The sequence below is a fragment of the Saimiri boliviensis genome, chromosome 4, assembly GCF_048565385.1.
Source record: "Saimiri boliviensis isolate mSaiBol1 chromosome 4, mSaiBol1.pri, whole genome shotgun sequence".
Classification (NCBI taxonomy): domain Eukaryota; kingdom Metazoa; phylum Chordata; class Mammalia; order Primates; family Cebidae; genus Saimiri; species Saimiri boliviensis.
Window position 1 is genome coordinate 103,979,504 of NC_133452.1, and position 27,616 is coordinate 104,007,119.

The 27,616-nt window shown below is 39.4% G+C and overlaps 1 protein-coding gene and 1 non-coding gene across 11 annotated transcripts in view; both read right to left on the bottom strand.

Moving 5' to 3' along the window:
• KIF6 (kinesin family member 6) overlaps positions 1-27,616 on the bottom strand; it is a 381,890-nt gene that overhangs the window by 136,721 nt on the left and 217,553 nt on the right. The gene's annotated exons all lie outside the window — the stretch shown is intronic.
• LOC120363463 (U8 small nucleolar RNA) lies at positions 7,320-7,452 on the bottom strand. The gene has a single exon (XR_005579009.1). It is a non-coding gene; the product is annotated as a U8 small nucleolar RNA (small nucleolar RNA).

A 27,616-nucleotide genomic window follows, 5' to 3' on the forward strand; every position in this document is an offset into this window, starting at 1 on the left:
GAAAGTTCTGATAAAGCTCTATCTTCCCCCTTCCTCCCTCCATTTCTCCTTCTTCCTTCCTTCAAACACCAGCTGCCAGAATTCTTTTGGACTTTCTGGAGGAACACAAAACAATGGTTTCTGAGTTTCAAGAATCAGAGATAAAGCAGTAGGTATTTCCAAAACGGTGGTGTAGCTCAGAGGACCTCATCACCAGTGAAACAATAGTGAAATTTATTAAAACAAATACCAACAACAAAAACCATTTGAAATCTCTGAAAATTGTCTAAAGACACAGAGCAAATGGAGAAATATTCATTCACGGAAATCTACTAAATCTCAGAACAGTAAGAGTCCACTGACATTTGAGCCATGACTTGCTCCTTCCCCATCCCCCAGCTCTGCGTGATGGAAGTTCTACTCTGGATCAGCATAAATTAGAACATGAAGCTTCCACTCCCTCTAGCTCCTAGTCTAGGGTTATGCTATCTACCTGGGAAAAGCATGCCACCCACATTTCTCATGACCCCTATTTCTGTATTGTATAAGCTCTAGGCCAGGCAAGAGCAAATGAGAGATCTGGGGCTTTCTTCCTCCAACCAGGCCCCTCTTATAAGGTAAAGTTCCTTTCCAGGTGAAGCAGGCCAAGAATACCAGGTCCTGATTGCCTTTGCCTGCTCATAAAGTGATGGCTCCAGGCAAGGAGAGGTAAGCTGAGAAGGCAAAAAGGCTACTTCCCCTTTCCCAGCACCTCACTCATAAAGCAGGGGTGTTGTTTCCAGAGAAACAGACCACTGTCCCCACTGCCAGTTCCAGAGCAGTGGCTCAGAGGTTTGTCCCACAGGACAAGGCAGGCATAACAACAGAGAACTTCATAGCTTTCCCCAAGTAACTGAGGGTACTTGCAACAGAGACCCTGAGGAATTTCAACCCTGAAGATTCTGTTGAAAACAACGGAGATTCTGGTGGTAGGCAATGAAAAGGACACTAACTAGCAGCTCCATGAGAGCAACAAGCTAAACCAGTTTAAGTTTAGCAAAGATCAGCTAGATGCTTAACAGAGAGAACCAGGGAAAGAGTTAATAAGACCCTCCTGGGTTTGAAACAAATCTCAAAGAATGGCCTCAAAGACTACCCCTGCAAAAGAGATGAATTTAATTGCATCAAACTGTGAGGAAATTTATGCCCAGGCACTGTTGAAAACAATAAAACTGTCAGCTGTCAATTAGTGAAGGCTAATATTTACATATGATATCAACAAAGGCAGTCAGCTTAGCAGAGAGATCAGGAGGGGGAGGAAAAAAAACAGTCAGAAAGAGACAGCCCTGCTAAAACCATTGTCATTCTATGGTGACTGTGCACAAGCCCAAGGCTCTGCCCTCTGAGGAGCAAAATCATAAGCTGCACACTAAGGGAAATTAGACTTCACTGAGATAGTCCATCCAAGTCACTAGACAAATAAGTAACAACAAGCCCCAGAGAAGGCAGATGAGGATCAATATCTAGAGTTGCTATATTATCTAAAATGTCCAACTTTCAATAAAGAATTATGATAAACGCAAAGAAGGCCCTACCCACAAACAAGAATAAGGCAGGTAATAGAAACTGCCTATGAAATGACATACATGTCAGCTTAGAAGACAGACTTCAAACCAGTCATTATACATACATTCAAGGAAACATGGGAGCAATGCTTAAAGAAGCAAAGGTTTGGCTCTAAGGACTCGTTGAAAATAAAAAAAAATAATAAATAAATAAATAAGAAAAGGATGCTATAATGCAATGCGGCATCAAACAGAGACTATCAATAAAGAGATAGAAATTATTTTAAAACCAAATTGAAATTCTGAAGTTGAAAAATGCAATAACCAAAATGAAAGATTCACTAGGGCTCAATAGGAGATTTGAACTGACAGAAGAAAGAATTAGTGAATCTAAAGATAGATTATTAGAGATTATACACTCTGACGAACAAAGAAAAAAAGAATAAAGCAAACAAAATGAATAGAGCCTCAGTGAAATGTGGGACACCACTGAGGACACCAGCATACAAGTAATGACAGTACAAGAAGTAGGGGTGAAGACAGACAGAAAAAGCAGAAAAAAATGTTTAAAGAAATAATGTGAAAACACCCCAAATTTGATTAAAATACTAGGTTTACATCCAAGAAGCTTAATAAATTCTAAGTAGGATCAATACAAAGACTCAGACCTAACTACATCATAGTTAAAATGTTGGAAGCTAAAGACAAAGAGAAAATCTTTAAAGCAGCAAGAGAAAACTAACTTATCATGGACAATAAGATTAAAAGCTGACTTCTCTCAAGAAATGATGAAGGCCAGAAGCCAATGGAATGACATGTTGAAAATACTGATGGAAAAAAGCTGTCAACCAAGACTCTTGTATTCAGTAAAACTATTTTTCAAAAATTAAGGTGAAAGAAAGACATTCTTAGATAAACAAAAATGGAAAGAATTCACTGCTAACAGATCTGCCTTACAAGAAATATGAAAGGAATTTCTTCAGTCTAAGTGCAAGTGACTCTAGAGGTTAATTCAATTCCACATGAAAAAACAAAGAACACCAGTAAAAGTAATTACATAGGTAATTATAAAGGACAGTATAATTGCATATTTCTTTTTAAAACTGATCTAAAAAGCAGTTGTATCAAACAATATGTATATAATTTTATTGTAGAAACTCTAACATATAGAAGTGTAATGCAGTTGATAGCAATAGCACAAAGGAAGGGGTGGGGGTAAAGCTGTCCTGGAGTAATGAAATGACACCAGACAATAACTTGAATCCACAGGAAGAAGTGAAGAGAACCAGGAACAGTAAAGAGGAAATATAACAAACTCGATAAATATATAATAATTCTCCTTTTTTCTCTCAGCTTAACAGCCATAAATTACATAAAGGAATCATTATAGCAATATAATGTTAGGGTTGTAATGTATAAAGATATATATCTAAACACACACACAATAATAGCATAAAAAAGGAAAGTATGAATACACTGGAATTAATTAGTGTAAATATAAAGTAGATTCTGATAGAGTGGAGACGTAAATTTTAAGCCCTAAGCAAGCACTAGGAAAATAACTTCAAAAGAAACAATAAAAAATCATTAGAGGGATTAAAATGCTACACTAGAAAATATTCACTTAATGCAAAATAAAGTATTAAAGGAGGAAGACAAATAAAAAGGACATGATACATAGAAAACAAAAAGCAAAATGGCAGAAATGAATACAACTATATCAACACTATCACTAATGCAAATGGATTAAAAATCCAATCAAAAGTCAGAGATTGTCATATGGGATTTTTTAAAAACCCAAGATTTAATTACATGCTACAAAAGATATAGTTTACCTTCAAACATACAAATTAGTCAAAAGTAAAAGATACTTCATGCAAACAGTAATCATAAGAAAGTTAAACAGGCTACGTTATTAGACAAAGTAGATTTCAAACAACAAAAAATGTTGCTAGAGATGGAGAGGAACTTCTAAAAACTTTTATTTTAAGTTCAGGGGCACATGTGCAGGTTTGTTATATAGGTAAGCTTATGTCATGGGGTTCGTTGTACAGATTATTTTATCATGCAGGTATTACGCTTAGCACCCATTAGTTATTTTTCCTGATCAAGAGGGACATTTCATGATGATAAGGGGATCAATCAATCCATCAGGAAGACACAGAAGTTACATACAAACAGCTAGCAACAGAGCTCCAAGAAAGATAAAGGAAACTAACAGAATCGAAGAGAGGAATAGATGATTCAACAATAGTATTTGGAGATTTAAACTCCACATTCAACAACGGATAGAACTAGGGAAAAGAACAATAAGGAAACAGAGGACTTGAACAACACTATATGCCAACTAAATCTAACAGACAGTATAGAACACTATATCCAGCAACAGGAGAATACAGATTTTTTGCAAGCACACATGAAAACATTCTCTAGGATAAATCATGTGTTTGACCATAAAACGAGCCTTCATAAATTTAAAAGGATCAAGATCGTACAAACTATGTTATTCCATCACAGAAGGGTGGGAAGGAGGGCCAAAGTGGATTATAGAGCAGAGAATAGGGAAGGGTCGAGTGTTGGAATATCAGGGCACAGTAAGGAGGTAGGGTAGGGAACTTCAGGGTTTAAAGTTCAAAGTTCAGAGGTTTAGGAGCAATTGTATATGGCGAAGAAAACCAATGCAGTAACAGCAGCTCAGTCTGACAGGTGGTTGAGCCCTAACAATGTGACTAAGTGCCACTTCAATGCCTGCCTTGCACCTCCTGCCTGTGACACAGGAGGTCACAGACTTCTCTGTAGGAGCATTTTGGACTGGTCACAGCAGAACACCCAGTGGTGTATCTTAATGAACTTCTCTCTGGGCACTCCAAAATGAAATCTGCCAGTTGACTGTCCTCAAGATTATCTAAAAATGATGCCTGTGAAATCCACTCCCCAGGTGATGTGGAGAATGTTGCTTAGACAAAGGATCAGGTTTAGAAAACAACATATTTTAGGGCAGGAAAGAGGAGTAATATGTTTCACCTAAATGGGTAATCATCTACTGACAGCTGTTTCCACTATTCCCCATAAATCAAAGATTTGGAGAGAAGTGTTAACTCTGTCAGGCCAGAAAAAGACCACTGAGCAGGACTGGCCTTCTGATACTCTTGCGCAATGTGAGCGTGAACACCCTTCCCAGACTGCAAATGCTCTCCAAAGCAAGCACTCACTATCCGTATTCCTCCACCCACTGCCCTCTATAACGTGGACTCCCTTAAGATCATATTGCTTTAAGATGATCAGATTTTTCCTTTAATGGAACACCGCAGAGCCGTTTTTCTCTTTGACCTTTTCATTCATGTTGAATAATAAAACTTAACACTGAGCTGTGATTTGATATTACAAGGCCGGGGATGCCAAAGCTAAGGCCTTGAGTTTGCCAGAAGTTTGTAATCCTTGGTCCAGCAAAATTTAAGGATGCAATCTGGAAGTGTTTTAAATGCCAAAAGAAATGTGACGCCTCTCTGCTGGGTTTTCATTTCCTTCTCTCCTGCTCTTCTTTTCCCTTGGTATCTTTTATAGTCTCCATGGTTCCTTCCTGAGGCAGCCCTTCTAGCACGTGGACCCACCTCTTCCCAAAGCAGGTTCTGCTGAATGCAGCATGGCTGCATTTGCTGTGTGTCTTGTGCTTCCTCCTCTCTGACTCTTCGACATTTCTTTCCATGATGCCTCTGCCTGCAGGTCGACACTCAGCCTTCTCACTGCCTTCTGTCTGTCCATGAGACTGAGCATTCCCTGTGCCCTGGGCCAGCTGCTTACACGGATCTTCTCTACTCTTTCTGGGCAAGGACACTGGTCACACGGCCAGAGCTGGACCCTCTATGTCTTGGATTTTATTTATCTGTGGTCATTTTATAGGTCCCCCATTCATGAGGCCACGTATCTTCAGCAAATGTGAACCCAGGATGGCTGCAGCCTGTCTACCTAAAGGGTCTTGGAGTCCAGATCCTCAATGTCATCATGAGGTGAAGAGCGAGTATTAAAATCCTCTGCCAGCACATCCGAGGACTGGCTCAAGGTAGAAAAGGTCTAAGTAACTCAAGCTCTTGTACTCTTCCCAGTGGAACTACCTTAGCTCTAGGAAAGGGGAGTTCTTTTTACATATATACCTTGGTCTTAACAGAGCTGATTGCTGAGCATCTAGATTGAGAGGATATAGCATGGCCTTCTAAAGAACAAACATCAAGGAAGCCATCTGGAGTGGAGTAAATTGTAACTACATCTCCCTCTGCTTCTTCCGTTTTTAAGTGAAACCATTGGGGTTACTGATACACCAAAGAATTCCAACTGCAGCCTGAAGTATCTGTGGCACTTAGAATCTAAGAGCATCATACTCTCATGCAAGAAGCAGCCTAAAATCCTTCCCTGGAGTCCTCCCTTCCATTCCTTTACTAAATTGCACCTTTCCCTTCACAGGTAAACTCCTGGAAGAGCTGTCAGTGTTCCCTGGCTCCGTATCCTCAACAACTCTTCACCCTTTATCCCTACAGTCTGGTTTCTATCCTCAGCACCTCACTGAAACTGTTCTTCCAAGCTCAGCCACCACCACCTTATCTTTTCTGATACTAACAACCAAGCCCAATTCCCTTCTCTCTGTCTGTTCCTCCTCAGTTTTCATGCCAGGCTCCTCTTCTGCTGAAATGCCAGCTCTGTTTTTCTTTTCTTCTCCTCTACCCAGACTTCCATGTCGCGGGGTGAGAACACAATTCAAAAATTGTTACCCTTAAACTGGCAAATAATGAATGACTCCAAAAGATAAATTGTTGAGACTTTTGCCTTTTGTATTATCGGGGAACTAAGCATAGCCACATGCTGTAAATAAAATCTACAGCCGGTGCCAACTGCTGTAGGAAATCAAGCAGATTTGTGGGGCTTCTGCAGAATGAAGTCAAAACCAAAACCAAAACCAACAATAACAACACCCCTCCTCTCTCCCCTTTCCCACAAACATAAAAATATATTTGAATGTGATACTCTAGTTTTGTTTTGTTTTTCTAAAGGAGCTTCCTGAGCTTCCTTGATCTCGCAGAAAAATAAAATACTCCAGGTTTTGTGCTTTTACAGATGAACCCTGGTCAAGTAGTCCAGTGGGATTTACACACTCTCTCGGATACATCATCACACTCCTTTCGTTTTGATGCAGCTGCTGTGTTAATGTCACCAGATTCTCCAACAACAAAACTGTTGTACATTTTCTTTCTTTCTTCTTCTTCTTTTTTTTTTTTGAAAAGGAGTTTCGCTCTTGTTGCCCAGGCTGGAGTGCAATAACGTGATCTCGGCTCACTGCAACTTCTGCTTCACGGGTTCAAGCGATTCTCCTGCCTCAGCCTCCTGAGTAGCTGGGATTACAGGCATGTGCCACCACACCTGGCTAATTTTGTATTTTTAGTAGAGATGGGATTTCTCCGGGTTGGTCAGGCTGGTCTCAAACTCCTGACCTCAGGTGATCCACCCACCTTGGCCTCCCAAAGTGCTGAGATTACAGGCACAAGCCACTGTGCCCAGCCCCCTCCCCCCCCAAAATATCTCTCTCTCTCTCTATATATATATCTATCTATCTATCTATATATATATAGATATATAGATATCTTATACATTTTCCAATCACTTACTGAGCTTAAAAGAATTCTACATTCTAGGTATTCACAAAAAAGAAAATGGATATTACAAAATAAATTTAGGTAAAAAAGTAAGATTTTGCTAACTTTTCTGAACATGTATGACAAAACCTTTTTTTTTTTTTATTTTTAAAAAATCAGATAGGAGCAATCAGGATGTTGCAAGTCCTGATTACACAGAGGCATTAATCACATTTCATGCATCTCCAATCATCACATTCTATCTGCCCTCCAAAGGAGGAACAGGTAAGGATTATCCCACCCGACGGTGACAAAACCTTTTAATAGCACTGAGGTTTACACTTTTTCCCTACAGGATTTCCTAATGGATGATCTAGGGAGACTTGCTTCATACTTACCCAGTGGCTTTGAGTCCTCTAAATCCCCTGCTGCTTACCTGTGGATATCAGATTTAGGAAGCAGGGCCCAATGTCATTAGAAAGAGACTAAATGTTGTATAATATTTAACACTGCTCTGTTTGCTAACCCTGACAGAGCAGTATGCGGTCAATTTTTGGAATGGTATCTATCAAATTTGGTTAAAATGAAAAAGAAAGCAATAAGCTTTGGGGTTTTGAGGTTTTTTTTTTTTATTTTTTGTTTTTGCAAGTTTCATTTATCCGAAAAACTTCATTTCGTACCACTACAGGATAAATGATTCTAATACAGGTCACAAATGAAATAGAGGGCAGGCTTAGAACACTAGATATATTTGTCTCTAACTTGACTTCTAGCTTTATTTTCCCCCTTTGAGGAGCTTCACTGATTAATTCGGTAACATGAGGATGGTAGAAAATTCAGGACACATCTTTTTCAATGAATAATTTTCTTTGTAAAAATTCATTTGAGTTTTGATATGGAGCCATGATTCTAACCATGACGATACCACCTGCTTCTGTTCTTTATTTGGTCTCTGGAAAACCCAATCCCTGAAAATAAGATAGATGTGTACTTCCTCAGAGGCTTCCTGTTATTTCTATGTGAGTGTGTAGAAAAATTAATATCTGAGAATAGGTGACAACTGGGGAGAGGATCTCTGACAAGGAAATGTTTAAAGAGACAGTTATTTTTAAGAGTTTGAAACATTTAAAATCTTTGGTTACATGACTGTGTATATTGTATGTAAGTCATGTAAGTCATAACTAACATGCGTATCATGTGACTAACTGCCAAAATAGGGAAAACAATTCATGAAGATACCTATTTGGGGTATGTTCATCAAACAGTGAATCTTCATTCACAGGGCTATTTGAAATAGCAAGTAGAGTCCCCACTCACATTATTTTCCTAGGTCCTTCACAATATTTGTTAGGATTGTCATCAGTCATAGGTAATGCCTATTTGGGGGGTTAACATATTTATTCTCAAAGCAAATTTTCTTCTTAGTTAAGAGATCTCTCTAATTGTGGGTATGCAGTAACTAACATAACTAGCACATAGTAAGTGCTCAATAAATCCTCCTTCTTCACTTGCATGAATGAAGGACCTCTTACAAACCTTGTATTTCGTGTCAGAATGCCAGACTCAAATATTTCCATGGGGGCACTAAGTGATCACAAAAACATCATAAATGGGCTAGACTGCCAGCTTCTCCTGTGAAGGAGCTGTGGTCTGAAGCTTCTTCTCCACTTCTTTCAGAGGAATTCTGGGTATGTGGCAGGCTACATAAATACTCAGTGAGAACTGTGTGTTTTAACACTGTGATCTGCGAATTGTGACATAACAGGCTTATCTCTGGATAAGTGGCAAGCCTTATACAGTGGTTCCAACTCTAATTTGCAGTTGAACTGCCTTGCATTGGGCCTATTCCCTGTGGCATAATCACCAGGGTAGTCATCCAGACATATGATTACTCTTTAATCCCTGTACAGATTTAGGACAATTGCTATGACCTCAGATTATTACAAAAACAATTATATGATGGTTTTGTTGCTGAAGGTGAGCATAATGTTCTTTCTCTTGCACTTCTCAATGCCAGAATTCCTTTACTTAAACTAATTTTGCAATGAGTTAAGAAACAAATGTTGGAAGGAGCTTCATTTAGGAATTTGGAAGGCCTGAGTCAAAGTCTTGGCTCTTTTCTGTGAATTGTGTGGCCTTGGGCAAGTCACTCCACCTTTCTAAGCCTGGTTTCTCCCTGTACACAAAATGGATGGTGGGTGGAGATGGAAATAACTACCCTCCCTGCCTCACATGGGTGTTCTGGGGAGGAAGTGACATAATGAACACAGATGTATTAAATCGACTGTGAAATGCTGAACATATGTCAAAATTGTTTCTTGTTGAGCTGCCATTTTAAAACACATGCACTCACACAAGCACCAAAAATAACAACAGAAAAGAAAAGATCCAGCGATGGAAAGTTTGCAAGTATCCTTATTTTAAACAGCTTATCTTCATCCACAGGGATATTTGAAACAGCAAGTAGAGTCCTCACTCAACATTATTCTCCTAGATCCCTGACAATATTTGTTAGGATTCTTTAGTCATACAGGATCTGAAATCAGGATTCTAACCTGACATTTCAGATTCTACCTTGTCATTTTTTGCCTTTCCCCTTTTCTGCCTACCTGCAGAAAAGTGTGGGCTGTAGCTCCTGACTCAGTCCCAGGCTTAATGTGATTTTATATTCTGAGCTCAGGTGAGCTTGAAGAGCCTTCCTGCGACTGTGGAGGTAGCTCTCATTCTCTAAGCAGGGAGAGGCACCTTCATGAGCAGTTGGAGAGTTTCACACTTCTTTTGAGGTAGGCTTTCCTTTTGTAGCCACAGCTCAGCTTCAGCACAGCTGTTAGAAAAGGCACACCATGGAATACTATGCAGCCATAAAAAGGAACAAGATCATGTCCTTTGCAGGGACATGGATGGAGCTGAAAGCCATTATCCTTAGCAAACTAACACAAGAAAAGAAAACCAAACACCGCATGTTCTCACTTATAAGTGGGAGCTGAACAATAAGAACACATGGACACAGGGAGGGGAACAACATATACTGGGGCCTAGGAAGAGGGAGAGGGGAGGAAGAGCATCAATATAAATATATATTGCATGTGGGGCTTAATACCTAAGTGATGGGTTGATAGGTGCAGCAAACTATCATGGCACATGTTTATTTATGTAACAAACCTGCACATCCTGCATATGTATCCCAGAACTTTAAATTAAATTAAGAAAGAAAGAAAAGTCACTTCAGATAACAGTGCACCATGGAGGTTACCACTGTGGTCTTACAGTTGCTCTCATGCTCCACCTAGCTAGCAAGTGGTTTCCCTGTGACCGGAGATGGTGTAAAAAAAGCAGTGGGCAAGTGTGTTCCTGAAGAATGGACTCCCACAAAGTTCATAAAATAACAGACAATCAAGCATGCTTTGCTTGTGGCTTATGGTATTTTGATGTGACAGCACATAGAAACAATAGAGAAGGAAAGAAACTCGAGCTTCTAACTCCAGCCAATGACAGCCTTCACCCTCAGAAGGAGCTGGGTTCTGGGTGGATTCTAAGAAGAAATGAAGCTGGAAGCAGCTTGAGGAATTCAGTGTGAGGGCCTTATTTTGTCTTTCCTCCTGATATACTAGTTAGTTCTATGAAAACCACTTACCCATACCAGCTCCAAACCACTCTTTAAATAAACAAGAACCCACAGAAAAGAGGTGTGGGATTCTTCTTTCATCAATCCCTCACCTTTCTGAGAATGAATAAGGTATTTCACGTATGATTTTCCACTTTTCCAGCCTAACACAAATAATTTATTCACTCAGAACACTGCATGTAATCTTTGAACATCTGTATGTTGCTTTTATAACTGCACTGTGAGCTTATCACATTTTTATGCTTCTTGAGGGAAGGATCACATATGACTTAAGATTTATAACTTCAATAACATGAGCATTTATTCTGTCATTTACCAACTTATTCATATAAACATTAACTGGATTTACAAATCTTGACTGAAAATCTACTCTGTAGTGAGGCATTTGGGAAGGTTCTGGGAGGGATACAGAAATTATGAAGTCAGTCCCCTACGTTAAAGAGTTTAAAATTCACTGGGCCCATAAACACATGAAAAGGTGCTCAATCTCACCCATAAGAAGAAAAAAGCAAATTAGAGCTGCATGAAGATTTCACCTCATAGATTAGAAAAACTGCCAATGAGAACCCCTGTGTTGATAAGGCTAAGGGAATCAGGCAATCCCAGATACTGCTGGTGGGCATGTAAATTAGTACAGAAAAATCCCCGAAGAGGGCAATTTGGTAATCTCTGTAAAACTTACAAATGCATGTAGATTTTGATGTAGTGAGCCTATGTGTGGAAATTTATTTCGTAGATATATGTGCACATACAAAATGACATAAGGACAGTTATTTGTTGCAGCACCACCTATAACAGCAAAAGACTGTTTAAAAAGAGATAAGGAGTTCATCCAGTGATAAGGGGCTGGTTCTCTGTATAATGTAATACTAAGAGACTAAGAAGAACGATATGGAAACACGTTGAAGATCTGTTTTAAAAATCAATTTTATTGTGTGTATTTGAGGTTTACAACATGATATCATGGGAGATATATATATATATAGTGAATAATTGGGAAATATATATATATATTCACTATGTATATATATATAGTGAAATGGTTACTACAGTGAAGTAAATTAACATATCTATCTCCAAGATCTTTTATTTTAATTTTATTTTTTAAAAAAATTTATTTCCATAGGTTTTTGGGAAACAGGTGGCATTTGGTGACATGAGTAAGTTCTTTAGTGGTGATTTGAGAGATTTTAGTGCACCCATCACCTGAGCAGTAAACATTGAATCCAATTTGTAGTATTTTATCTGTTAACTCCTCTGACACTTACCAAGTCCCTAAAGTCCAGTGTATTATTCCTTTGCCTTTGCATCCTCATAGCTTAGCTCCCAGTGAGAAATACGATGTTTGGTCTTCCATTCCTGAGTTATTTCACTTAGAATAATAGTCTCCAATTCCATCCAGGTTGATGTGAATGCCACTGATTCTTTCCTTTTATGGTTTAGTATTTCATTATATATATATAATCTTTATTCACTCATTGATTGATGGGCATTTGGGCTGGTTCCATATTTTTGCAATTGCAAATTGTGCCGCTATAAGCATGTGTGTAAGTATCTTTTTTGTATAATGACTTATTTTCCTTTGGGTAGATACCTAGGAGTAAGATTACTCGATCAAATGGTATTTTTGCTTTTAGTTCTTTAAGGAATCCCCACACCATTTTCTGTAGTGGTTGTTCTAGTTTACATTCCCACCAGCAGTGTAGAATTGTTCCCTGTTCACTGCATCCATGCCAACATCTTCTTTTCTTTTTAATTTTTTTATTATGCTCATTCTTAAGGGAGTGAGGTGGTATTGCATTGTGGTTTTGATTTGCATTTCCCTGATATTAGTGATGTTGAGCATTTTTTTTCATATGTTTGTTGGTCATTTGTATTTCTTCTTTTGAGAATTGTCTATTCAAGTCATTAGCCTACTTTTTTATGGGATTGTTTTTTTTTTTTTTTTTTTTTTTTTTTTTTTTTTTTTTTTTTCTTGCTAATTTGTTTGAGTTCCTGTAGATTCTGGATATTAGTTCTTCACTGGATATATAGATTGTGATGATTTTCTCCCATTCTGTGGGTTGTCTATTTACTCTGCTGACTGTTCCTGTTGCTGTGCAGAAGTTCTTTAGTTTAATTAAGTCCCACCTATTCATCTTTGTTTTTGTTGCATTTGCTTTTGGGTTGTTGGTCATGAAGTCTTCGCCTAAGCCAGTATCTAGAAGGGTTCTTCTGATGTTACCCTCTAGAATTTTTATAGTTTTGGGTCTTAGATTTAAGCCCTTGATCCATCTTGAGCTGATTTTTGTATAAAGTGAGAGATAAGGATCCAGTTTCATTTTCCTATATGTGGCTTGCCAATTATCCCAGCACCATTTGTTGAATAGGGTGTCCTTTCCCCACTTTATGTTTTTGTTTGCTTTGTTGAAGATCAGTTGGCTGTAAGTATTTGGGCTTATTTCTGTGTTCTCTATTTCATTTCATTGGTCTAGGTGCCTATTTTTATAACAGTACCATGCTGTTTTGATGACTACGGCCTTATAGTATAGTTTGGATTCAGGTAATGTGATGTCTCCAGATTTGTTCTTTTTGCTTAGTCTTGCTTTGCTTATGTGGGCTCTTTTTTGGTTCCATATGAATTTTAGGATTGTTTTTTCTAGTTCTGTGAGAATGATGGTGGTGTTTGGATGGGAATTGCATTGAATTTGCAGATTGCTTTTGGCAGTAAGGTCATTTTCACAATATTGATTCTACTCATCCATGAGCATGGGATGTGTTTCCATTTGTTTGCATCATTTATGATTTCTTTTAGCAGTGCTTTGTAGTTTTCCTTATAGAGGTCTTCACCTCCTTGGTTTGGTATATTCCTAGGTATTTTATTTTATTTTTTTGCAGCTATTGTAAAAGGAATTGAGTTCTTGATTTGATTCTTGGCTTGGTTGCTGTTGGTGTATAGCAGAGCTACTGATTTATATATATTAATTGCGTATCCTGAAACTTTGCTGAATTCACTTATCAGTTCTAGGAACTTTTTGGAGATGTCTTTAGGGTTTTCTAGGTATACAATCATATCATCAGCAAACAGCTATAGTTTCACTGCCTCTTTATCAATTTGGGTGCCCTTCAGTTCTTTCTCTAGTCTGATTCCTCTAGCTAGGGCTTCCAGTACTATGTTGAATAGAAGTGGTGAGAGTGGGCATCTTTGTCTTGTTCCAGTTCTCAGAGGAAATGCTTTCAACTTTTCCTCATTCAGTATAATGTCAGCTGTGAGTTTGTCATAGATGGCTTTTTACTACATTGAGGTATGTCCCTTGTATGCTGATTTTGCTAAGGGTTTTAATCATAAAGTGATGCTGGATTTTGTTAAATGCCTTTTCTGTGTCTATTGAGATGATCATGTGATTTTTGTTTTTAATTCTGTTTATATGCTCTATCATATTTTTTGGCTTGCATATGTTAAACCACCTTTGCATCCCTGGTATGAAACCTACTTGATCATGGTGGATTAACTTTTTGATATGCTGTTGGATTTAGTTAGCTAGTATTTCATTAAGGAGTTTTGAATCTACATTCATCAGGGATATTGGTCTGTAGTTTTCTTTTTTTGCTATGTCCTTTCCTGGTTTTGGTAATAGGGTGATGCTGGCTTTATAGAATGATTTAGGGGGGATTACCTCTTTCTGTGTCTTGTGGAATGGTGTCAACAGGATTGGTACCAATTCTTTTTTGAATGTTGGTTAGAATTCAGCTGTGAATTCTTCTGGTCTTGGGCTTTGTTGTGTTGGTAAGTTTTTAACTACCATTTTAATTTCGCAGCTTGCTATTGGTCTGTTCAGGATTTCTAATTCTTGCTGATTTAAGTTAGGAGAGTTGTATATTTCGAGGAATTTATCCATCTCCTCTAGGTTTTCTAGTTGACACATGTAAAGGTGTTCATGGTACCTTGGAATGATCTTTTGTATTTCCGTCATGTTGGCTCTAATATCCCCCATTTAGTTTCAATTAAGCTTATTTGGATCTTCTCTCTTCCTTTCCTGCCTAATCTTTCTAAAGGCCTATCAATTTTATTTATCTTTTCAAAGAACCAGCCTTTTGTTTCATTTATCTTTTGTATTTTTTTCTTTTAATTTCATTTAGTTCTGCTCGAATCTTAAACCAATATCTATATTTAAGTGAGAAAATCAAAGTCCAGAGAAGCATGTATAGCATTCTATATTTTTTAAAAAAATGAAGAAAGATAAGAGCATACATTAGTATTTTCTTGAGTTTGTATAAAGAGACTCTGGAAGCATACACAGAGAAATAATGAAAGTGGTCGGGCATGACGGGAGGTGTGTAGAATGTCAGGTGGTAGTGAGACAGGTAGGAACTGAGGTGGGAACAAAACTCTTTACTGTTAATCTCTTTATATTTTTCTGGTCTGAGAGTCATGTGGATGTATTACCTCTTCAAAATATAAAATAAATATGTTTTAAAGATTTTGTAGAAGAGATATACATGTGCCAATAATATGTACTATACACATTTCGGCCTCATTTTCTAATTAAATTTAAAACTCCTTCAGGGATGAATTGCATAAGAGCCTTTTAAACTAATCTCTCCATTTCTCCCTCTCCAATTTCTCTTATAAATCCTTGCCAGATTAATCTTCCCAGATTGCCAGAAATGATTCCTTACGGTCTCTGCACCAAATTCAAACGTCTCTGACTTTTAGGGCTCCCCATAAACTCACACCACCCAACCAATGCAATTTAACGTCCACAGTTGAGATCTCCAATAAGCATCATTTGCTTCTATCAGACTGGGTTCATCATAGTTCTTGAAGGTTTCCATCCCTATGCCTTTGCTTGAGCTATTTCCCATCTGTGGGGATGACTTACACTCTCCCTTCTGCCTATTCTGAAGTTCACCGTCTTCCAAGGCCACTCCCTTCCCTAAAGGCTGCATTTTGAGCTCATCCCGATCTATCCCTTATGTGACCTCCATGATCCTGTCAGTACTCTGTGCTTAACTCTGATTCTGCAATAAAACTGTTAGTTCCTTAGAGATAAAGACAATGGGACCTTTATGCATGCATGCACGCACACACACACACACACACACACACACCCCACTAGGACCCATGGGCGGCAGTAATGTCAACCACAGACAACTCCAACTTTCTGGGTCCTACTAAGAACATGCTTTCCAGGTCATAGCTGTAAGGAATGGCGAGACACCGAGTCATCCTCCATTTCATGTTTCCTAATGGAGTTTTAGGGACATCAAGTCAAATTCTCAGATTCCTGTTAACCATTTTGTATAACAGGCACCTTACTTTAGATCAGGAGTCCCCAAACTTTTTACAGAGGGGGCCAGTTCACTGTCCCTCAGACCGTTGGAGGGCTGCCACATACTGTGCTCTTCTCACTGACCACCAATGAAAGAGGTGCCCCTTCCTGAAGTGCGGCGGCGGCGGTGGGTGGGGGGGATAAATGGCCTCAGGGGGCTGCATGCAGCCTGTGAGCCGTAGTTTGGGGACACCTGCTTTAGATCAAACTGAAATTCAAACACTACTGGCTGCACCTGGTAAATTGGAGGGTAGCCTCATGTAAGTTCTTGCTATTACTACGACCATCACCACCAGATGATGGAAGAGCTGTGAGAACACTTGAGTTCTCCAAGAGAAAAAGAGAGCAATGTCTGTTCCCAGTCCCTTTAGACCCCTGTCTGAGCCCTCTGGAGCAAGAGCATGCAGGCTGGACCTGAAGCGGGTTCTACAAGAGGCTGAGGATGGAAGTGGCAAGAGCCAGAAAAATTTGGATTATTTCTTTTCATATAGCCTCATCCACACTCCCAAATACATGACACCTAGAGAAATTTATCTTATATTTGATATTCATTAATTAGCTCCTCTACTGGGCTTATGATGTCACCAATAATGAACATGTAATTTGTTGTTAGGAATGACGAGTAGGTTACATCTAGAGAGCTGACTCCCTCTCATCCATTGGTAGGGGCTGCTTGGAATCTCACTGAGAAACATTCTGAAGCCCAGTCCAGCCCAGTGTGAGAGAGTACCATAAGCCACTGCAGATGTCTGCCATGGGCTCAGGGTATGAGGACACATGTTCTGTGGGCTGGATTTGTCATCCTTGCTCCTATGCAGACAAGGAAACTGGGCCCTAGAGAAGGGAAGGGGCTTGCTCCCAGGTCTTGTGACCAACCTAGAACCAGAGTCCACAGTTCTTCTCTCCCTAACCAGGCTTCCCTTTCCTGTCAGGTTTTTTTTTTTTTTTTTTTTTAAATCTGTCAGTCCTGGTGCTCAGAGAGGGTGTCCCTGCCTTCTGTCCCTGAGTTGGCCTCTTCTCTCCAGCATCCCTATAGCATGTGCTCATTAGATGTGTTTCTGTATTTTTTTTTTTTTTTGAGAAAGAAAAAAAGAATAGTAAGAAAAAGAATAAAGAAGAAGAAGAGAAAGAAGAAGAGGGAGAGAGAATGGGGGTATTGCTTTATTGCCCGGGCTAGAATGCAGTCTAAATATGGGTATGCCTATAATTGTCCTTAATAATGGAGACATGAAAGAAAATGAGGGAAGAATATAACAAACAAGGAGCCAACCAACATTTCGTTTAAACTTCTAAGCTGACATGATGTGGTACTGATAAGAGTGTATATTTTGTGTATTTAAAGTGGAGAGGTCTATAAATGTTAATTACATTTACTTGTTCCAGATCTGAGTTCAAGTCCTAGATATTGTTGTGAATTTTCTGTCTCATTGATCTGTCTAGTTGAAGTCTCCCACTATTATTGTGTGGGAGTCTAAGTCTCTTTATAAGTCTTGTATATCTGGGTATTCCTGTGTTGGGTGCGTATATATTTAGGATCTTTAGCTCTTCTTATTGTTGCATTAATCCTTTTATCATTATATAATGCCCTTCTTTGCTTCTTTTGATCTTTGTTGCTTTAACGACCATTTTATCAGAGGCAAAAATTGTAACTTCTGCTTTTTATTTATTTATTTTTGCTCTCTGGTTGGTTGGTAAATCTTTCTCCATCCCTTGTTTTTGAGTCCTTGAATGTGAGATGGGTCTGGATGCAGCATATTGATGGGTTTTAGTTTCTTATCCAAATTGCCTGTCTGTCTTTGGATTGGGGGATTTAGTCAATTTAAATTTAGAATTAATAATGATACATGTGAGTTTAATACTGCCATTTAATATTAGCTGGCTATTTTGCCCATTAGTTTATGTAAATTCTTCATTATATTGATGCTCTTTACTTTTTGGTATTTTTTAGAAAGGCTGATACTGTTCCTTTCTGTGTGTAGTGCTTCTTTCAGAAGCTCTTGTAAAGCAGGCCTGGTGGTGATGAAATCTCTGAGTACCTGCATGTTCACAAAAAACTTTATTTTTCCTTCACTTATGAAGCTCAGTTTGGCTGGATGTGAAATTCTTGGCTGAAAGTTCTTTTCTTTAAGGATGTTGAATATTGGTCCCCATTCTCTTCTGGCTTGGAGGGTTTCTGCTGAGAGATCTGCTGTAAGTCTGATAGGCTTCCCTTTGTGGGTAACCTGACCTTTCTCTCTGGCTGCCCTTAGTATTTTCTCCTTCATATCAATCCTCGTGAATCTGACGATTATGTGCCTTGGAGTTGCTCTTCTCGAGGAATATCTTTGTGGTGTTCTCTGTATTACCTGGAGTTGAATATTATCCTGCCTCACTAGGTTGGCAAAGTTTTCCTGAATAATATCCTGAAGCGTATTTTCCAGCTTGGATTCATTCTCTTCATCACATTCAGGTACACCTATCAAGCGTAGATTAGGTCTTTTCACATAGTCCCATATTTCTTGGAGACTTTGCTCCTTCCTTTTTATCCTTTTTTCTCTAATCTTGTCTCCTTGTTTTATTTCATTGAGTTGGTCTTTGACCTCTGACATCCTTTCTTCTGCTTGATCAATTCGGCTGTTAAAACTTGTGCATACTTCACATAGTTCTCGTATTGTGTTTTTCAGCTCCATCAATTCACTTATATTCCTCTCTAAATTGTGTATTCTTGTTAACATTTCGTCAAACCTTTTTCCAAAGTTCTTAGTTTCTTTGGATTGGGTTAGAACAAGTTCTTTTAATTCACAGAAGTTTCTTATTATCCACATTTTGAAGCCTGCTTCTGTAATTGGAACACACTCGTTCTCCATCAAGCCTTGTTTCGTTGCTGATGAGGAACTGTGATCCTGTGCTGAGGGAGAGGCATTCTGATCTTAGGTATTCTCAGCCTTTTTTGGCTGTTTTCTTCCCTTCATTGTAGATTTATCCATCTGTGGTCTTTATAATTATCGTCTTTGTAATTGGGGTTCTGAGTGGACGTCCAACTTATTGATTCTCAGCGCCAAAATCTGAGCAACCCACTGCGCCAACTAAATCAGCAGCGTTAAGATTGATGGTGCTTTTCTGCACCAAGAACCGACGCTCCGAGGCGCCGGCAAAACCGCCTCGCCGGTCACAGGAGTCGCGCTGGCGACCCGTGGGGCTCCTCTGCTGGGAATCTCCTGGTGTGTGAGCAACAAGAATTCATGTGAAGGTGTGGCGTCCTCTCGTTCTTTGCGCTTTCACTGGGAGCTACAATTCCAAGCTGCTAGTGATCAGCCATCTTGGATCTCTCTCCTGTTTTGCTTTTTAGATCAGTGGAAAAGTAAGGATAATCAAAATAACAAATAATTCCAAACTTTCATTTCAGTCAAGAGTTTTTAATCTTCCATTCTTTCCCTTCTCCTCTCTGCCAAAGAAGCTAAATGTTTTCAAGCCAATTTGAGATATTTCCCTCCTTTCTCTCTTGCTCCCTGCCAACGCTTTGGGGAAAGAATTGCAGGGAACAGAATAGTAAAAATACAGGCAGTCTGAAGGAAAAATCAGTAGGGCAGTATTTGTCGCTGCACAAGCTGCATAAATAATCCAGAATCGATGGCCTGTCGACTTGCTGGGATGCACCAAGATTCTTTCCTCTCCACAATTGCGATTTTCCTGAAACCCCTTCCTCCATCTCTTGCTTGTAAAACTCCCACCCAGCTCCACCTTTGATTTCTGCATCTGGGCTTATGGGGAAACAGTAACTTCTAAAAAGATTTCTCACCTGACACATCATATTATGTGTACCTTTGTCTGACATTTTAACCAGGTTTTCTCTGTTAGCATTTTAAAAGGCAGTCCCTCACTCATGATAACAATGAGAAATCCATTGATTTAGAGCAGGTTTTAAACCAGTACATTTCAAGCATCTGAAAGAGATCTAAAGTTTGACCCTCAGTAAGGGTCCAGGCGCTTGAATGTTTTGCTTCTCTTCCAGGCCCCAAAAGAGAACCTCAAGGACTATTACAATATCCAGGATATCAGCCCTAAGAGAAAAGGGAAATGGAAGAAAGTCTACCAGCATTTCAGGATCGGTAAATGAAAGGAGATAGTCTCTGGTGGAAGACCAGGGGTGTCTAAAAGTGACATTTCTCAGTAACTAACTGTTCTATTCATTCCAAAAACATATATTGAATTCTAGCCGAGGGCCAGGAACCAGGGGTTGAAAAATCAATCAGCCATATTCAATGCTCTTCAATTCATAGAGGGTTGGGGAGGCTACATATACATGTAAACAGGTGACTTCAGTGCACTGTGACAAATGATAATGAAGATGAGGACGAAGCAGTGCTGTGAAAACACTTCCAAAAGTGACTTAAAGGAAGTTACTGCTGCCGTTCTTCACTCTTTGTTTGTTACACACCACCCTCCCATCTCCCTGTCATGTTGTAGGGGCCATGTTGTCAACTTACTTGTTTTCTCTACAGGGCCTGCTCTATGGCAGACGCTTAGTGAAAAAAATTAGATCCACAAATATTTATTGAGTAGCTTGTATCTGGTGTAAGACAAAAAGTAGAGAGGAGCCTATTATGATGAATGAATTCATTTCCACATTCAAGGAGATTACAGTTTAGTGAACATAAAGATGTAATATGATAAGGATTCATAAAAGCAACACAAGGAAATGTGCTAGGAATGCAGGGCCAGGAAGGGTCAATTCTGTTAGGACTGATAAGGAAGCCTGAAGGGAGAGGAAACAGCATGGAGCTCTAGGGAACAGGACCACATGCACGAAATGGTGGGAAATGGGGCAAAAGAAGAAGCTGGAAACGTAGACAGGGCAATGTCCCTTAAAGACTTTGAATTTTATTTTTGAGATAAGAAAAAGTCTATTGTTGATTGACGAAAATGATGACTTTCAAGAGTCCCAGATGTGTGCAATATCACGGTAGTTAAGCAATTACTGAGAACCACCTGGACTATAAACGTTGGTGCTATTTTTCTCCACATTAAGCTACATTCCTCTTCCTAAGGACTGGGCCTCTGTATATAAAGGTGTTACTATTCCTTCATATACAGGCCAGGCTACGGTGTAGTTGAGCCACTTAGAAGGGAAGCCTGCATATGTAACTATCATCTCTGCCCCTCCTCAATCTGCGTTTGGCTCTCCCAGGGAAGCCACTCTTACTAAGTCTGCAACCCGCCCTCTGGGCCCCTTTCTCTGGCCTCTCCTCTGGATTCTGGCTGATTGCACAGGGGTTCTTTATCAGCCTCCCTCTCCCCAGAAATTCACTGTCATCTCCCCCAGGACTCTCCTCTTGGCCTTCATATTTCTCCATTTTAAAGATGAGGAACTTACATCTTAGTGAGGTGGAGCAGCTTCCCATTATACCACTGCTAGTAAGTGTAGTGAGAAGAAAAAACCTTGCAGTGGTACTTCAGGACTGGGACTCTGTGGTACTTTCTGGTAGTGAAGCTGGCACCGTCTACACATAACAAATGAGATCAGCCACCTGCAGGGCCATTTCGCAGACAGGATATCTCACAAAATCAAGGAAAGAAGGAAAGCTCTGGGAATTTAATCAAGTATGATGAAATGTGAAAATGCACACATCTTCTTATCAGGAAGATTGTCCTTGACAATTTCTTTAAAACGACTATCCCCCCACCAGCTCTTTATCCTCTTACTATGCCTGGCTTTTCTTCGCAGCACTCATAATGTATTTGCTTCCTTGATTGCTAACCATCTTACTCACTTGAATGTGAGTTCCTTGAAGGCTGGGGACTGTATCTTCATCTAACTCTGATCCCTACCACTTAGAACAGGGCTTGACACATAGCAGGCCATGAATCCACAAAATCTGTAGTTTAGCGATTCTCAAGTGAAGAGCCTGAGAAAGCACCTTCCATTCTTCTGCCCTTCCCCAAAGATTCTCCTTCTTCTACCCATTAACAATCAATGAGCAGAGAGCCATTGTCACAAAAGGAGTGTGTAGGCCTCTCATCTATGTCAAAAAAGAACAAAGAGCAAACTACTGATTTCCTCTGAACAAGGTTATTAACACATATTTAGATAGAATGTGCCAACAAAGGAAGGAAGGGTAAAAGAAAGAGCTGGCACCCATATAGCACTTACTCTAGGCCAGTAAAGCATTGAGTGCTTTATCCTTTTAGACTCATTGAATCCTCACAGTATTCCTATGAGGGAGATGGGAGTATATATTATCCCCATTTCATAGATAAGAAAACTGAAGCACAGAGAAACTAAGTAACTTGTCCAAGGTGGTACAGCTAGGATGTGGGATTCGAATTCAGACAGTCAGGCTCCAGAGTCCGTGCCAGGCAATGAAGAACAATGCTTATAGCAGATGAAAAGGTGGCTGCGAGCACTTTGACATTCTGCTCATCAATAAGTGAACTCTATGTCCTCTCCCTCCAACCCAAGTTGGCCTGATGCTGATTTGATTAATAAGGTATCCTGGAAGTAACACTATGCCAGTTCTGGGCCTAGCTTTTCCGAAGACTAGCAATTTCCATTTCTTTTCTCCTGGAGACTTGGACTTCCATGTAAGTGGTCTGACTACCCTGCTGGAGAAGCCAAGTGGAGAAGCCCTGAGACTCCATGGAGAGACAGAGGGAACCTGTAGGGCCCAGCTTTCCAGTTGTCCCTTCTAGTCTACCACCAGGCATGTGGATGGGCCATCTGGGACCCTCAGCACTGCCTGGTTGGCTACCACTGAGTCACTCCATTTTGAATGTCACGTGGGACCTAACAGTCACCAAGCTGACCTCTGTCTAAATTCCCAACACATGAAGTCATGAGCTATAATAAAATAGTTGCTGCTTTATACCACCAAGTTTTAGAATAGTTTGTTATGCAATTATACTGTGTTAATTAGAACAGTGTTCATCAAATTTTTTGACTGAGTTGCACAGAAAGAAATACATTTGCCAGAAACTCCACATATGTACATACTAGAGAAACCCTAAAGTTTAGCTTTGGATCCAGTCTTTGAAAGTCCAAGTGGCTGAATGCCCAGTTCAACATCATTTCTGGAATTTCTGAACTTGTGAGTGATCAGCAATAACATGATTGCAAAGGTTGCATGAACTTAGCAATGTTAATAATAGAATAAGGAATGCTGTTGGATTTATAAATATCTGAATATTCACTTTGAAATGTAAGTAAAGCATTCCAGCTACAACCCAGAATGAAAATCTGTATCTGCACCAGTAAGTTGAATTACAAATGTACATTTATTACTGCAAGACTAAAATGAAGCCATAATGATTATAATGGTATAAACAAAACAATTAAAATTTCAAAATAACAACCAAGTGTTAACAGTAACATGAAATAACACAGTGTTTATCAATTTACTTTAAAAACACCATTCTGTCCTTTCTGAGCCAACACATTTTTCTAAATTTAAAAATAGTAATAAATAACAACAGAAAATTAGATTGTAATTCTTTTTACTTAACTGAATTTATGTTTTAGTAACTTAATTCAACTGAGGCTATAAGTCTGACAAACTATATGCTACGTTGCTGTCCTGGACACTGTGGGTGTCAGCTACATTCCTTCAAAACCTGGTCTCCCAGCTGCTGGGACTGCTGCTGGCCCACAGATATCAGAGGTCAGCCCTCTCTGGGAATTGCCCTCAGCTGCCGCCTCATCTGGGGCAGTCAGCACCCAAAGACTGGTCCATGTACCCAAACATGGGACAGATCTGGAAGGCCACCCATTGACTTTCCAGCTTGCTGTGGAGTGGATTGAGGCCTTTATTGAGACAGCTTCATAGTATTGCTTCCGTCTGCCTAAGCCTGCTTTGTCCCTTCCCCCATGGGTGTCAATGCCAAGAGCTCTCCCTACATTTTTGTTCCAGACAAGGTAGGAAATATACAGAGTATTAGGAAAAGAAGAAAGTGTTACAGAAAGGAGGAACTCAGAAATCATCTAAATTCACCACTGAATCCAGTTGAGTGGCTATTTTGTTTTGCAAATGAGCAGTTTAACGGCTGTAAAACATCTTATAGATGATAATCTGAGATGTGATTGTTTCTACCTTAAATGTCAGACTTCTAAAAATCTAATTTTTCAAAAAATTTCAGATTTATTTCTATATCCCAGACATTTATTTCATCATGAGGTTATGAGGCTTTGGCCTCAACTTGAGGTGAATATTAACCCAAACATTAACCATTTGGCATTTGACCAGTATATAGTCAGGGCACCTCAAACTATATACTTGCATTTATCTATCTATCTGTTTATCTATCTATCTATCTAGTCATCTATCCATTCATCTAAAGTAAAATCTCATAAAATACATGCCCTTATTAAGCATAATGTACTCTAATAGTTTCTATCATATTTCATTTTCAAAATTGCTCATTATGACCTACTAAGTTATTTTCTTGAACCACCAATGAGTCGATACTTAGTTTGAGAGAGGATACCCACTTGCCGAGAATGCACAGCATTCTCTAGGAGAGGTAATGCTTAAAATCAGCCAACCCTGATATTCAGTTTACTTGGCGGGCAGAGTAGGGGTCCAGCTTCATGACACGAGGGTTAAGAGCTCTCATTTGATTGCCTTGCTCTGATCCACGCTCAATAATCATCTTAAAGATAGTTTGCCCTGTGGTTTCTGCATAGTCTGCTCCCCCTGTCTTGGACTTGCTCTTTTTGCTTTGCCCCACTGGTTGCCTGATTACAACTGTTATTCACTTCAGGACTTGGCAGAGATGCCTCCTTATGCCAGAAACCTCTTCTTACTCTAGAAGCCTGGGTTAGGTCTCCTTCTGTGTAGTCAAAACTGACTGTATTGTCCTTGCTTATTTATTACACGGTGGTTTACTAGATGATGCTCATTTACTACAGGCTATATTTTATTTATCTTTGACTCCCTAGGACCTGACATCATGTTCGGCACTGAATACGCAATTGGTAAATATCTGCTGAATAAGCAAATATTTGTCTAGCCATATACATATTCCTACTAGAGAGAGACTGTCCTGACCAGCCATTCACCAACCAAACATTAGAATGTGGGCTTGCTGGGCAAATATAAATGATACTGTAAATTCTTGTCAACTGATATTTTGGGACTTACAGCTCTTTTTCCTGTGTGGTTAGTTTGCATGAGACCTTTATGATTTCACCAAATTAATGTTATTTTCCAAAATCTTAACAGCAACCATCTGATGTCTGACTGTGATATCCCTCTTCTGCTCCCTTGACATCAATTTTAAATTCAGGGAAAATGTTTGAAATCTAAGGCTCTTTAAAATACTGTTCCCCTCCATATCTTCACGTGAATTAGAGCAATGACCATAGAAACTGGCTTTAAGATATCTTCTGTGTTCTCTTGATTTGGCATAATATCTGTTTTCTAAATTGCCTTTGAATATTTATTTCTTTTGTGAGATTTATCTTTTCCTTGTGGAAGGCCAGTTTTTTTCAAAGGAAGGCCATTAACAATATTTCAAATGGTTTTTTTTTTTTTTTTGTCTCAAATCACATTAATTGTGTCCAATGAACACATCTGTTAGTTTAAAAATCAGAGCTGGTCATAGCAGTATTTGAGAGATATCCCAAGAGGAACTTAGGTCTGCATGGGCTGTGTAATTAATGTTATTAATAAATCATCGTGGGTTACTTATTTCTTACTTGTTGTGACAGAGGGATAAAGAAGCATAATTCAATCCAGGATAGAAAATGAAGAAGCCTAGCACCTAAGCAAAAACCTCAAGCAGGAAAAAATGAAGAACAGACAGGGGTGAGAACCATGGCAACAGCAGCCATATTTCAGTGCCTCCAGGTAGCAACAGTCTTCAGGATGCAGTGTTTCCTCCAGTGACTGGTTTAATAGAAACAAGAAAACAGCTGCTAGGAAGAGCTATGTGAGAAGGGGTAGGAGGATAAAGGTCTTATGAATGAGCAAAACAAACCTTACGTAACTACTCAATAGAAACCTAGGGGTGCTATGACTTTATGTTGCTATCAGTCATTTCAAAAAGAAAAATTAAGGTCTTTTTTAGAGCAGTGCACAGAGAATTCTCCAGGGAATGACAGAGAGCAGAAAGTGGAAAACACATTCAGAAATGAACTACTGGCGGCATATTTGATCTGTGACATTTTTGTTCTTCTTATCCTGTGGCTAAATTTCACCCTTGGATATATGTAAAAGCTCTTACTAAATTAAATGGAAGTTAAACGTGCATGCTCATAGGACAAATTTGGCCCATAGTATCTTTCCAAGGATATTAATAAAGTATGAGAAGTGAAAATGATTGTTGGGTTCTTGTTTCAGATGAGAAATGCTGGGAGAGAGAGGAGGCACTGCATTATTTTCTCCTTTGGAGAGGCTCCAGGTCTGTGCTCTCTGACATCAGTACCTTCTCACCAACACTTACATGAGTCCACAGAAGCATGCTGTCTTCCAAGTAAACATGCTGATCCCTGCAGCAGAAGGCTCCCAGACAACGGGAAAGCAGAATGGATTATGAAATCATCAAGTAAGGGAAAATACGGACTTTTATCCCAAGGTAAAAGTGTGAGTTACCACATTTTTATTGGTGAGAGAAGTAGGAATGCTACAGGGGGAGAAGTACTAGCTTGGGAAACCAAACAGGTGAGTGAGTCTAATGTCTGTTATAAATAAGGTGTGTAACTTTGTGAATGCAGCAAATGACTTTGCTACACTAACCTTCGAGTTTGTTGCCTATAAAATAAAATGGTTGAGGAACTTGGGAAGGGATCAGCTAGCTAGTTCTGGTGAAAGGTTGCTTATGTTGCAGCCTGAAGGTGGCTGGAGCTGGGGAGAGGGTATGCTGGAGAAGTCAGAGCACACCCTAGGATTAATATGGTGTATTCCAGCTCTAATATTCTGTGGTTTATACAATTATTTATTAAAGCGCTCTACTAGCAATTAAAGACTATGGTAAAAGTTATAGAGGGGCCGGGCGCGGTGGCTCAAGTCTGTAATCCCAGCACTTTGGGAGGCCGAGGCGAGTGGATCACGAGGTCAAAAGATCGAGACCATCCCGGTCAACATAGTGAAACCCCGTCTCTACTAAAAATACAAAAAATTAGCTGGGCATGGTGGCACGTGCCTGTGATCCCAGCTACTCAGGAGGCTGAGGCAGGAGAATTGCCTGAACCCAGGAGGCGGAGGTTGCAGTGAGCCAAGATCGCGCCATTGCACTCCAGCCTGGGTAACAAGAGCAAAACTCCGTCTCAAAAAAAAAAAGAAAAAAAGTTACAAAGGAGGAAGAAAGAAAGTCAAAACAAAGCTTCATCTGAGAAGATTCTGACAATGTTCAGGGGGAAAAAAAAACCACCCTGAATAATAAGAGTAATAATAACAAACTGAATAGTAATAATAATTTATTTAGTAGCTATTTAAAAAATGTCAGACTGTGTGGCAGATATGTTACATTCACTATCCCTAACCCCCACTACACTCTGCCCATTAGGTGTGTTAGATTGTGTTTTCTAAAGATGAACACAACAATATCTCCCATCATACATAC